At 38.5% G+C, this 14,275-nt stretch overlaps 1 protein-coding gene and 1 non-coding gene across 4 annotated transcripts in view; one reads left to right on the top strand and one right to left on the bottom strand.

Moving 5' to 3' along the window:
* LOC122114294 (sodium/myo-inositol cotransporter-like) overlaps positions 1–14,275 on the top strand; it is a 57,732-nt gene that overhangs the window by 30,246 nt on the left and 13,211 nt on the right. The window contains exon 3 of one of the 3 annotated variants that reach the window (XR_006148552.1): positions 9,069–9,080. The exons of 1 other annotated variant lie outside the window; for it this stretch is intronic. The gene's annotated coding sequence lies outside the window, so the exon portion shown is untranslated. Of the gene's footprint in view, positions 1–6,624; positions 6,636–9,068; positions 9,081–14,275 lie in introns of those variants that run through there. One more of the 3 variants, XR_006148551.1, reaches the window with a different exon arrangement.
* Positions 2,068–2,199, bottom strand: LOC122114322. The gene has a single exon (XR_006148563.1). It is a non-coding gene; the product is annotated as a small nucleolar RNA SNORA51 (small nucleolar RNA).

A 14,275-nucleotide genomic window follows, 5' to 3' on the forward strand; every position in this document is an offset into this window, starting at 1 on the left:
CCTCAAGACTAGATTAGTAGAAATCTGAATGAGCACAGAGTGGAAAATGTTTCTTCCCATCAGCATTGCCCTTAGCCTACCCTTCACTTTATGCACCTCTTGAACAGTCCTTGTTTACCAAGTGTGAACATATAGTTGTCTTGAATTTTGTTAGTATCAAGATACAACTCAATGAGGAAAAAGTGATGATTGCCTTATGTACTTGCTCTCTATTTCGTGTATTTATCTTAGGGAATGATTTGGCAAATTGTATGATTGAATGAATGTGACAAATTTTAGAAGCGTTCATCTGGATACTTTGAGGGAAAAGTTTTCCTCCCTTTATGAACAGCTGGACAGGTGTTCATGATTATTTTAGAACTTAAAGTCTTATGCTTAGTAGGTGGAGGCTGAAGGGAGAGAATGGGGGTGAACCTTGAGGAACATGTTTGGCTTTAGCAGTATGTGATAACACAAAGCAGTTAGAGCTTGTTAGTTCTGTATGTACATGATGTATCCTACCTTTAAATTTAAATAGATTGTAGCAACTTTATGAAAGAATGCTTTTGGATATTCCTTTGGCAGAAACATCTTTCATTTGTAATTCCATGGGAAATTGCTTTAAGTAGCCTAGGTGAAAGTAATGTAAATATGTATAATGAGAATTTTCTAATTTCACTGTGCGATCGCAGACTTTGGAGTGGCAAACAGATCAACAAGTCTTTTGCTCATAGACTTTTCTGTGGGATTGTTAGATGCAAAAGCTTTATTATTTTTTTTTCCAATAACATATAACATTAGTGTCCAATAATGGTATGGAATCTTTTTTCTGCATTTCCTTGCCATTATTGGTTCAGTTTATAGGTTGCCAACAGTGTTCAGAAATAGAGCAAGGATTTACCCTTTCTTTGCTTTTTTTCTTTTCTTGGACATCTTGTTTGCTATGTCCAGACTTGTGTTGGCAATCCCCATATGAACTGTGCTTTTCAGTGCTTTTTTTTCTTTTTTGATAAGATGGATATCAAAAATAGTTGCTGTGCAAAAGTTAGTAGTATTCTTCAAGAAGAAAACCAATTCCTTTTCTAATAATATCCTGTGAAATTGCTTAACTCATTCCTTTATTTTTAAGCCAAATGTCAGCAGAATATTGCTGCTTTTATGTAGCAATTTTGATATGTAAGTATTTAATGCATTTTAAAAAGATGTCCACATTGAAAAAAATGTTTCCCCTGTGTCCTCCCTATTATACTAGTTCAGATTTTCTGTAAGAGACCAGTCAGCGCACTGGGTGTGTGCCTGTGTGTGTGTGTGTGTGTGTGTGTATTGTGTATATGTGTCATTTTAGCTAGGTATTATAGACTAAAATGTGATTATAAATGAAATTGATGAATGCTAATTTGTTATCAGTGGATTTTTTAAAATTGTAAAATGATGATCAATTTAGCCTCCATTGAACACAGCTTTTTTTTTTTTTATTTCACTTAATTGGGTCCATGTCATTGTGAAATGTCATAGTTGCAAACAGAAAGTAGAATTTGGTATAAACCAAGTTACTTCTATCATGAAAGGAAAACAAATTGAACCTGTAGATTTAAAATTGTTAACTTCATGACAGTGACAGTTCTAACTTGACTATGTTATTGTACACAATCTCATTTTTAAAATTGTTGAATGTATAATAATGGTTTAATCTGTTTTTAAGTGTTATTGTTTCAAAAATGAGAAAAATGAAGCAAATCTGCTAGAGAGCTGTCAGTTTTCATTACTGACTAAAATACACTGTCCTTTGTGTACTGTGTGTTATTTTGCCAGCTGCTGCATTTGCCTTCAGAAGTATTTGGAAACTTAAGATGAACTACATTTCTTGCAAAGTACATTCCTTTCTGTGGTATTTTGTCTTGTAACTGAAGTATAGTAATTATTTTATGGAAATGTTAGCACTTCTGTACCAACTTTGAATAAAATGAAAAATTTACCTTTCTGTGACTGAGTATTTTCAATATGAACATATTTATTCCCTCAGATTTCCAGTGTCTTGTGTCTCAATTGAGGAAAATGCACTTCAATTTCTTCTTTTTTTTCCCTAGCCCTTGTCTCCCCATTCACCATACAGACTAGGCACAGGTCTGGGCTGAGGTGTATATGGGGGTAGGTTTACTCTGCTTCCTCTTTCTATACAGTCAGTGTAAGAACACAGCCTGTGGTAAGCACCCAGAGGCCTTGTACGTCAGTTTCTTATCATGTGGTTTCTATTATGTCCCCACTTCTAACCTGTGAACATAGACTCACAGATACTGACTAAAAATTTTCCTTTGTAAAACATAGACTAGATGACAGAATTCTTAGTCCTTTTACTTAACGATAATCTCAATTTATAGGAATAGTAGAATTTAGGGATTAAATTCTTCCAAATCTATAGGGAGAACAAACACATTGTCATGTTTGCTTTGTCATTTACATTTTTCTGAACCTCATGGGCATTTGCAGACGTTATAACCCTCTTACCTCTTAAGCTTTTTTTTTTTGACTAGGAAAGTCACTCAGTCAATCAGAATCTCGAAGATAAAATAGTCTTGAGTCCAAACACTATTCACATGTTGCTGATTTTCAGTACTGTTATTTTATCATGTTAAAATCCATCCAGAAGCTTTTTTTTTTTTTTTTTGCATTTAACATTATATCTCTTGTTGCTCTTAATCTGACTGGTTGCTTGGCCTTTCTTTTATGTAGGTGTTTTGGAGGAAGGATGGTCATTTTGTGACTTCTTCCCCAATTAGGATTTCTGTTGCTTTAAGATTAGCTTTAGGGGGCTGGGAAGGTGGCTCAGTGGTAGAGCGCTTGCCTTGAGGCCCTGAGTTCGATTCCTCAGCACTACATAAGCAGAAAAGAAAAGCTGGAAGTGGCGCTGTGGCTCAAGTGGTAGAGCGCTAGCTTTGAACTGAAGAGCTGAGGGACAGTGCCCAGGCCCAGAGTTCAGGCCCTACGACTGGACCCCCCCCCCCAAAAAAAAAAAAAAAAGATTAGCTTTAGACTACATTTGGTGTGGATACAGCATTAGTTATGTGTGTCTTCAAAGCTTCACCTTGGTGATGTGTTAACTGTTGTGGTGTGAAAGTGCTATTTTTCTATAAACTTTTTGGTAGGGGGAGGGTGGGCATACTGAACTGAAATCCATTTTCCCCATTTGTCAGCATGAACTTCTGCATTTTTTTTTTCTTGAACTCTGGGCCTGAGCGCTGTCCCTCAGCTCTTCAGCTCAAGGTGAGCGCTCTACTACTTGAGCTACAGCACCACTTCCTTCTGCATTATTTTCTATAGTTGGTTATATCTTTATTTTGTTTAGCTAATGAGACCCTTTGGTGCTAGTTTCTGTGTTCTTTGGGTTCTTTTTTGTCTCTGGCTGATCTTACTGGTTTCTTGTTGCTATTGTGATGTCATAGCCCTTCTGTATGTATACAGAGCCACGAAGTTCATTATGTATACACTTACCAACTCTTGCTTCAAACCAGCATAAGGTTTCCTTTTAGCATTCACTTATTCTGTTTCCCTTCTTCAACTGTGAGAAAGCTGATTAACACATTTTTTTGAACCCTACAACTCTAGAAATTAAAATTTTTTTTTTATGACTGAAAATGTTTGGTTGAATTCTAGGTGGAAAAGCACTTTCGGAACATACTACAAAAATACTGGAAATTTAGAAGTATAAGACCAGACTTTTTAACTTCTAGTCTTTTGGTCCCAAAGTTTGATAATTACAAGGTTTGGTGAAAGTATTTCATTGTACTAGCCCTTTGAGGGCCCTTTGAAGTTGGCAGCTCAGTCTGAAGCAATGTTTCTGTTTACTTCCTTTTGGAACCCCCTTTTTGTTTAGCTCTTGGACCTTTTGGCCTGGTATTATACTAGTTGATAAGTTTCAAGAGTTTTTCCCCTTTCTGGAGGAATTTCTGAACTTTATCTTCCAACCGTTCTGTGGAAAGCAGTTTTTGAGCAATTTCTGTCAAGACGAATGAAGATCTCCATACCATGAATTTTTCTTCCCCCTCCCCCGCCAGGCTCTTGTTTCAAGCTGTCTCCTCCTGTCTGAAAACACTGGAATTTATTCCTCTGACATTATTTACTCTAGGCACAATTTCTTTTAGTTCATGGTGGTCTTTTCATGTTAAAGACATTTCTTAGATGTGTGCTAATGGTTTGTGGTCTGCTTATATTTAATAAGATGAACTGAAAGTGCTCCAGATTGTGTGTAGAGCATTCTCAACTTCATAGCTTGGCCTTAATGGCTTGGTTTTGTTTTAATTTTGTTTTGTTGATGGTGTACTGGGTATTGAATTCAAGACATTATATTTGCTAGGTAAATAATCTATCACTTGAATGACACCTCCAGCCTTTTTTTCTATTGCTTATTTTCCAAGTAGGGTTTCACTAATTTAGGCAGGCTTGGGCTGTCATCCTTCTACTTGTACTTCCCTGGGAGCTGGAATAACCAGTGTAGGCCACCATTGTTAAAATGGTGTCTTGAAATCTTCCTTTATTTCTAGGCTGGCTTTCAACTTCAGTCCTCTACCATTCTTTGCCCAGACTTGAGCCATTATGCCTGCATCATGGCCTTTTTTTTGGGGTTGGTTGTGGCGCTTGAACTCTGGGCCTGAGCTCTTCAGTTCCAGGCAAGCGCTCTACCACTTGAGCCACAGTGCCACTTCCAGTTTTCTGGTGGTTAATTGGGGATAAGAGCTCACGGACTTTCCTGCCCAGGGTGGCTTTGAGCTGTGATCCTCAGATCTCAGCCTCCTGAGTAGCTAGGATTACAGGTGTGAGCCACCGGTGCCCGGCCTTTTTTTTTTTTAAAAGGCAAATTTTGCAGTAAATTTAGAATAGATGAGAGTTTCCCCCCAAAAGTTTCAAACTGAATGGTAGAGATGGGGATGTAGATCAATGTACAACACTTTACTGACTTCTGTGTCAGGTCCTCGATTTTATCCCTAGCACCACAAATGCGATAAAATAAAATGAAAAAACATGAAATCTGAAAGGTAAGAAACTGCCTTCCACTGTTCTGAGAACCAAGGGTGGAGGAGCACAGGAACTTGAGCATTCAGTATTTATTCTTTATTCCCCTTGTGGTGTAGCACCCATGTAGAGCTGTGCATGTAATACCCCACTCTAGGGATTTCCATGAAGAATTATACTTCAGAGAATAAACTTCCAAATACACAGCACAGGGTCCAACTGCCCATTTGGTTTGATTAATTACATATATTTGTTCCTAACTTAACCCTAGTTTCAGAGTGTCCAGAGTTGCCAATTCTCAGATATCTATACAATATGTATATCATATATACAGTGTACATGGCTGATTCTTGGTTTTCCCCTTGTTGCTTTTTTTTTTTCCTCCTGCAATTTTAATACTATTGTCTCCTTTTCTTCCACATTATTTCAGGGATGTAACTTTACAAAACTAAATCCTGTACCTTATCTGTCAGAATATCACATACACATTATATATTCTGTCAATTTATACCATGTTAAAATGGAAAAAAGAACACATCTGCACAGTTGTCCTAGTATATTTCTGGTTGAATCTTCGAACGTGCCTGGAAACCTTGGTAACTGCTCAGTATAGTCTTTGAAGCCTGAAATTTCAGGCTTTTTGTCCATCTCTGCCCTTCTATCTCCACCCTTCCCTGAAAGAAAGTTTGACTAGAAACAAAGTTATGTTTTTAAATTTTACATCTTTCTCAAGGAAGATTTTCATATTTTAAATGGGCCTTAGAAGCTGTATAGTTGATTTTTTTAATACAATGCCTGAATCCCACCTATCAAAGCATTTTATGAAACTTTACATAGTCAGTACAACCACACAGATGTTGTTGAGTGGGTATCATTAGTTTTAGTAGGATTAATTTCCTAGTCCAGTAATTGGTGAATACTAAATCATATACCTCTTTAGTTAAATATAGTGTCATTTTCCTGTGGGCTCATTTTTGTCAACTTGCCAATCCATGACTTTTTCTGTTTAATGTCACCATGCTTAATGTAAATTGTGGGTTCTTTAACTGTCTTTAACATAACACTTGACTGCAGGGCCAGCAGCATTGCTGCAATTCACTCCTGATGGTGTGTATTTAGGGTATTTTCTCTGAAGGGTACATCACATCTTGGGCTTAACTACCTCAGTTCTACACATAAGGGTCATTTTTCTCTGAGGGAAATCACTGACAGCACACAGAAAACGGGGGAAATAAAGGCACTGAATAGGCTAGTCATCTGTGATGTGAGACTTGAAACAAAAAGCAAAATGTTGCCTTGTTCCACCTCACTTGTGAAGGTGTACAGTAGGTGACTTAATACACTCTGTGTATGCATGTCTGCAAATGATTGGGTGAGGGGGCAGCATGGATTTTAATGCGGGCATTGCAGATTTGGGAAGTTAACAAATTTTAGCAAATCGGCAAATCTGCAAGTAAGAAGTCCACAAATAATGAATATCTTACCTTTGGATACTTGGGAAGCAAGCATATGTCATTACCATCCATAAGAAGTAGGACATCATCAGCACCTCTGCACCCAATCTGTACCCAAGAGTGCTTGTTGCACTCTCACTTAGGAGTTTTCTTGTTGATGGTATCTCCGCTTTTCATGCCCAAGTTCTTTCTCAAGTAGTGCCTTTTCCCATCTGTATTTGAAAAAAGTATACTTAGAAGTTTCAAAATCAGGTTTCGTACGCTCCATTTTCTCTGGGATGTGGTCTTAGTTCATTTCTGTTATTAGAACAAACTGCCTGAATCAGTAAGCTTTTTTAGTAAGTTCATGGTTCTGGAGGCTGGGAACTCTTGAAAGTATGGTGCCAACCTCTGCACATGCACATGGCACATGCGCGCCCACATGTGCATACACCCCCCCCCCCAACTCTTGAAGAAGGGCTTACTATATCATGACAGTGGCTTCTGAGTCTTGCTTGAAGTCTCACTGTCACACCCTGTGGTAGATTTCCTTTACAGTCCTGTGTATTACAAAAAGATTTGCTGCCTTGGTTTCCAGAAGTTTCTATAACTTTATAGAAGCTGGGTTTTGTTGAAGAAACATTCCCTGTATACTAGGAGTTGAACACTTGAGTTCTTTATTTCATTCTAAGGATTTTTCAAACTTTGGAGCCACCAAATAAGTGTATTTGACTGTGCTTTTGTTTTTTGTATTTTATCTTGTTTATTCCTAATTTTTTACTTTGTATCTGTTTTGAACTAACAGTGTACCTTAGCTTTATTATGTATCTCTGCCATTCAAAAAATACTACCTCTTTGCAAAGAGGATATTTTTCTCATATTTTGTTACTCCATTTAATCTGTTCGTCCTTTCTAGTTGGACCAAATAGTTATTAGCAACTTTCATTTCTTTACTAATTGGCTACATACTCATCAAATAGTTATTGTCTATATGGTGTGCCATATTCTTTGCATCTCCAGCATCTTTTAGATGGTAAGTAAGATTCAACCTTGAAAAGTTCTAGTTTAAGGGCTCATGCTACTCAGGGGGTTGAGAACTTAGGATCATGGTCCAAAGCCAGCCTTGACAGAATAGTTCATGAGACTTACCAGCAGCTACCAGCAAAAATCTGGAAGGGAAGCTCTGGCTCAGGATAGAATTGACAATCTTGAGCAAAGGAGCTCAGGGATAGCTCCCAGATCCTGAGTTCAAGCCCAGGAGTGGCATAAATTATTCATCCTAAAAAATCATACTTGCAAGGTGTAGAATGAGAGAGGTGCCCGTGGGGTTTTAGAAGAAAGGCACATTTCTAGGTAGTAGCTGAACCTTGATGTTTATATTTCTGATTCCTTTGTTCTTGTATGTTCTTTCTCTTTGCTACTCTTCAGTGTAGAGCAGCTGCTTAAGTAGCTTCCTGTATTCCCTTGAGTTTAAGCACACATCATGGCCCTAGTTGAAGGGCACAGTTCTGGTCTATTGTCCAGCACAGTGTGTAGATCTCCTATCAAAGCCCGTGTTTCAGATTCTATAAATGTATTTTGCTTGTAAACTTCTCTTGACCCAATCATCTAATGATATTTTTGGCTAAACTCTGTACTGACATTTAGAAAATTCATAACACCTAAATAGAACTTTCTTATGAATCTTTAAATGCTTTCTTGATTTATACTTTCCTTGGCATCCCTGCCATTCCATTTCTGTCCTCCACTGTTGGAAGAGGCAAAAACAGTGAACTGATGGTGTGGGACTAGCAGTTAACAAAGCAGGCGACGCAGTGTTGTCTACCCTATTCCTGCTCTTGCTATCCATTTCACTGGCCTTGCCATGCCATTTACTTGCTGTCATAGTAACCAGGCCTCCTGCCAATCATCCTGTTTCCATCTTTTATTCATCCCGTAAGTGCTTCTGGGAAGGGGATAGGGAGGAGAGAAATGGACCCAGGAAAGGATTGTGCACTTTATAGCACAAATAGCTATTTTTCCACTTCATTCATGGAAGATTCCAGAATTCCTGTGAGAAAGTGAACATTTCCCATCCTTAAATTAGAGTTAGGTAAGATTATTGAATAAAGCCCTTTGTAAACTGCAGTTCTTATGACAGTGTAGACCTTACCTTCATTTGGGAGAACTTTAAGTATCTTGGTACCCAAGAGTTTTAGATTCCAAGGTCAATTGAATTAAAATACCTGAGGGAGACATTTAAACATCTTTATTTAAAATTTCTCATTTAACTCATGTGTGCTGAGGGGTGCCACGGTGACTGTCCTTTTCCTTTGACATCCCTAAAAGGTGCTTGGCTCCATGTAAATGAGTCCCCAGATTTGTCTTTAAATAATGTCTGAATGATACTCTTTGAGACTCCAGAAACAGTTCAGTTAATTAAGGACTTTACTGTTTTGCAGTTGAACTACACAGACTTGTTAGCTTAGTTATACAGGTACTAGACAGCTAGTAAATCTATTCAAGGTTGGATCTCATGAATCATGACTTACTTACTTTATGGGCTAGTCATTTATAGCTACTCCCTTTTTTTTTTTTTTGGCAGTATTGGTGTTTGAACTAAGGACCTTAGGCTTGCTTGCTAGGGTAGTGCTCTGCCACTTTAGCTAGGTCTCTAATCCTGCTTTTTGTGGATTTTTTCCCTCCAGTACAGTCCTGCAGACTTTTTTGCCCAGATTGAGTCCTGATTCTATAGATATGAGCCTCTTGAGTAGCTAGCATTAGAGGCATACATTAGTGGTACCTGGCTTATTTATAGCCTTCTGATGCTGGTACACATATTGATGTGCACATATTGATGGTCTAGATGGCTTCAGGGGCCCCTGAGATGGGTAAGTGTAGTTTTTATTGAAAGGAGATATTTAATATAGTAATTACTGCATAATAATGTTTCCATAGCAGCAGGTCACATAAGATCCTGATCTTAGAAGTTTATATCATATCATAGCTATTGTTGCATAAGAATATTCTGTGATTTCGTACAAGAAATTTCACATATGATGCATTTCCTAGAATGTAGCCCCCATGCATCAATAAAAGTGATGCATGACTACATTGAGTTTACTTGAACTAGATGAATTCTAGGTCACTTTAAAATGCACTATTGCTATTCATAGCACGTGGAGCTATGTGAACAGTGTGAGAGCATTGGTAGGTAATTTTGCTTCAACATTGCAGTCATTAGCATAGCAGTAAGCATTGTTGTATATAAAAAGGTTCATGTTCTTAGGAGACAAGGAAATGTTTCTAGATTGTCCCAAGCACTGCTAGAACTAAAAGAGAATGACATCAGGAACGTCATCAAGGGTTCAGCAAGAAAGTGGAGTGTGAAAAAAAGTAGACTTTTGTTACAATGTATATGTTTCCAGATGATAGTGAAAATTGCAACATGAGCGTTCATGTGAAACTTGTAGAAACAGAAGAGTGGAGAACACTGACCATAGCAGGATAGCAGAAGAGGAACCTTCAACATGTTTCAGCAGTTTACTCAGGATTGTAGACCTCATTAGGGAATGAACTATTTATTACTAGACCTATTTCCTACTTCATTCATTGCTTGTGTCTTTCATCTTCAGCCCCCACCACCATGTGCTTTCCAAAATTGTTCCATTGACATATGTGGTCAGTTTGCCTTGGAGGCTACTTCCAAGTGGGTGGAAGAAGATTGTAAGAAGTATGTACAATTTCTCTTTAGAAAATTCTTATTAAATGGTTCAGAGATTGAGAATAAGCTTTCAATGAAAATTTCATTAAAATGAGAATTATATAAAAATTTCATTGAAAATGAAAGTTCTAGGAGGATCATTTACTTTCTGTAACTATAGGCTTTTATAGAAGTTGAACATTGTGTTGATTAAACAGAACCTATCACCCCCTTCACCAAACAATTTTACTTTTATAGATTTATGGGTCTCAACAAACAAGGAAATTGGCTTCTTGGCTTGAATAGATTTAGGGGGATGGGTGAGTTTTTTGTAGAATTCGTTCTGAGACCTTTGGTGAGTTTTAGGTAGTAGTAGTAGTAGTAGTCATCTAATGGTGCCCTGTGTGTTCTCTCTGATGACCATCCTATGAAGAATTCACTGTCTATACTTCAGACTCATGGTTTTACTTGGCATTTTAGGATGAGCAGGTCGAGGCCCTACCAGCTTCATACAATCTTCCACAGTAGTGAAGTAAATAGTTAGTAAATAGCGTAAGCTTTGGGGCCTTATGATCTTTATAGCAATTATGTACCTGTCTTTAAGCACAAAGGTGCACATGTATGAGTTGACTGTTCTAGTAAAATGTTATTTGCAAAGTCAGCCCTGCTGCATGTGGTTCATAGGCCCTGGTTAGCTGGTCCCACCTTATTGTGAGGTAAAGAATATGAGATCTACTGGACAACCCTAGTATGCTAGAGATGGCTTTGCCTCAGTCTTTTTTTTTTTTTTTAAACCTGGCACCATTTTTTTTTTTATTAGCTTCTCAGTCATAATCTGGTAATAAAACATTTTGAGTAACATTATTAAAAACAGCTCCCCTCAGTCTTTCTTCAAAACTTTTTTTTTTTTGGACAGACCTGAGGTTTGAACTCAGGGCATGGGCACTGTCTTGGAGCTTCTTTTGCTCAAGGCTAGCATTCTCTACCACTTGAGCCACAATGCCACTTTCAGCTTTTTCTGTTTATGTGGTACTGAGGAATCGAACCCAGGGCTTCATGCATGCTAGACAAGCACTCTACCACTAAGCCACATTCCCAGCCCTCTTCAAAACTTTTGAGTAATTTGAATTGACCGTTTAAGCAGTCTGAAACTTATTCTTAACATACCAAAGTCAAACAAAATGTTTGATATTTTCCTAAGTTACATTCTTGTTAGGTAGCCCTGCCCCTATTCTGGATACATGTAAGAAGAAAATCTTTTGTTTGGGTGTGTGTGCGTGTGTATGCATGTACCGGTTTACTGGGCTTTGAACTCAGTGCCTGTGCTCTTGACTAGCTTTTTCTGCTCATACTCTACCACTTGAGCCATGTCTCCAGTGCAGTATTTTTGCTGGTTAATTGGAGCTAAGCATCTCATGGACTTTTCTGCCCAGGCTGGTTTCAAACTATGATTCTTAGTTTTCCTGAATAGGTTCTTCCAAGAGCCACCTGAATAGATGTGAACCACCACATCTACGAAGAAAGTTTTCTATTATTTCTCAAACTCTTACATCAGGAGAGGGCACCCCCTGTTTCATACTGTAAGCATTTCAATTAGAATTTCAACAACTCAATGAGATATATTCCTCTTTAATCAAGCAAAACTGAAATTAAAGTTCATGATTTAGGTAATTAATCATTATTGGTTAGTAATCAAAGTTACTTATTTTTTGAAACCTTACTCATTCTTTATTTGGATAGTCTATTTATTCACTGTGTTATAGGTTAATTGATGTGGTGCCAGCTCAAGAAACAGCATCTTTAATGAAATGAAGCATCATCAGGCTGTTCATAATGAGGTTTCTGCAGACATGTGAAAATGTCTTTCTGCACTTATGAAATGTAACAAGAACTTAGTCTTCATGGGCTTAGAACTGTCTATGTCTGATACTATCGTAAGAAGTTATTTAACCATAGCTCCTTTTACTTAGTCTGAATAAGATATTTGACCCTGATTTTATTGTTTGCAGGAAAAGCCTATCTTATTAGAGGGTTGGCTAATTAGGTCAATAAATACAACATTTCAGTATTTTTTTTTTTTTTTTTTTTGGTCCGGTCGTGGGGCCTGAACTCTGGGCCTGGGTGCTGTCCCTCAGCTCTTCAGCTCAAGGCTAGCGCTCTACCACTTGAGCCACAGCACCACTTCTGGCTTTTTTTCATTTTGCTTATGTGGTACTGTGGAATCGAACCCAGGGCCTCATGCATGCAATGCAAGCACTCTACCACTGAGCTACCTTCCCAGCCCTTCAGTATTTTTTTTATGAAAGTAAAATTTTTCTCAGCTTGGGCTGGGAAGGTGGCTCAGTGGTAGAGCATTTGCCTTGCATGCCTGAGGCCCTGGGTTCGATTCCTCAGTACCACATAAGCAAAAAGAAAGCTGGAAGTGGCACTGTGGCTCAGGTGGTAGAGCGCTAGCCTTGAGCTGAAGAGCTGAGGGACAGCGCCCAGGCCCAGAGTTCAGGCCCCACGACCAGACCCACCCCCCCAAATTTTTTTTTCTCAGCTTGAAGCACATTTAGTACATTTCTGACATTTCAGCAATACTTGTCAGAAAAAAAATTTTTGCAAATATTGTTTGCTTTCCATAATGAACACTTCAAATTTGTTCTGCATTTGTCTGTCTCTCATTTGACAAGATAAGCCCGGGGAACATTGCTTTCTTCAGTTCTCTCCGCACTTCAGTGCAGTCACTGCTGTGCCCCCCAGGATAAGCGTGCCGTGTCTCCAGCCTTCCCCTCTATGCCTCATGGGCCTCCTCTTTTCTGCAGAGGGCTCTTCTGCTTACCAGAGACCTTATCATGGCATATGTCAGACCCTAATTTCACATCTGTATACCTTCTCACTTGTTTCTGATGAAGTATGTAACCAATCTTAGGTCTATGGAAGTCAGGCATGAAATTGTCATTGTCATCATTGCTTTTTAAAATCCTTTTTAAAAAACTTCTTGATTAGTCTGTTCTTTAACTCCTGTCTTGCTCGTGTGTTTTATGTCCATAAACACTTCTTTTAGACTTGTTTGCCCTCAGCTCCTTCTCTGCCTACACACCTTGGGCAACCTTTAGCTAACTGGTATGAGCCCCATCTTGTTAAATATTGTGCAGCCAGTTATCCTTTGTGGTCCTTTCTCTATATCTAATCTCAACCCTGCATGCTAGGGCTGCCTCTTAGGTTTTCATGACAAAGTTCCTTGTCCTGTTTACTACATACTTTAAATTTTTGTTTTTTGACTGCTAGTCCTCTTTGTCAACCCATCTCCTTGGGCTTCCTAAAGCTTCCATGCCAGTGACTACAAAGCTTGACAAATGTCAACGTAGGGGGGTGTTGGCATCTCAGACTCAGTGTGTTCTAAACCCAGGTCATCCTGTGTTGCCTTTAACAAACATGTCCAGATTTCCTTCAGTTCCTGATGGCAGCCACCAGCCAGCCACCATGTTAAATGCCATGTTTTACCTCATCTTGCCCTCATTGCACTAGCTACATATTTTAAGATTTACTCTGTTAAGTATCTTTTTTTCCAGCATTTACTTTTTGTATAATAGGCACAAAGATATACCAAAAAGGAAATTCCTAAACATTTAGAGCCTTAAAAAAAAAATCTCAAGATGGTGGAATTTTATATTGTTTGGTGTTTGCTTTTTATGATGAGCTTTGGCTTTGGCCTGTCTCCTTGATGTTTCTTGCCCTGGTTGTATCCTCTGTGCCACCCAGCTCTTTCTCGTGCATTCAGACGTGCCTTTGCTCCTTTACCTGGAACCTGGTTCATTGGTTTGCCAGTTTTCAGTCTTTGTTTTTTGGGGGGCTCCTGCATATAACAAGCTTTCCTTAATGCTCCCATCTGAATTCCTTCCCTGAATCAAGTCCCCGGGCCACACTTGTTTTGTCCTCTGCTTGTCTAATCATGTGTTTGTATGAAGTCCATTAGTGGATTGTAAACTTGGTGAGGGTAGAGACTGGGTTTACTTATTCTTACTCCTAGGTTATAATCTCCCAATTTTTTTTGTGGGGGAACAACTTCTTTTCTAACTGATGCTGTGGTTTGATCAAATGGTCATTAAAAATGTCCCACCAATAGGACAGTGTTCGGGAATTGGAATTTTGAGTCATAAGATACAAGACTGTCTGGTTGGGACTGGCA

Source organism: Dipodomys spectabilis, unplaced genomic scaffold (genome assembly GCF_019054845.1).
Source record: "Dipodomys spectabilis isolate Male_0828 unplaced genomic scaffold, ASM1905484v1 ptg000107l, whole genome shotgun sequence".
NCBI lineage: Eukaryota > Metazoa > Chordata > Mammalia > Rodentia > Heteromyidae > Dipodomys > Dipodomys spectabilis.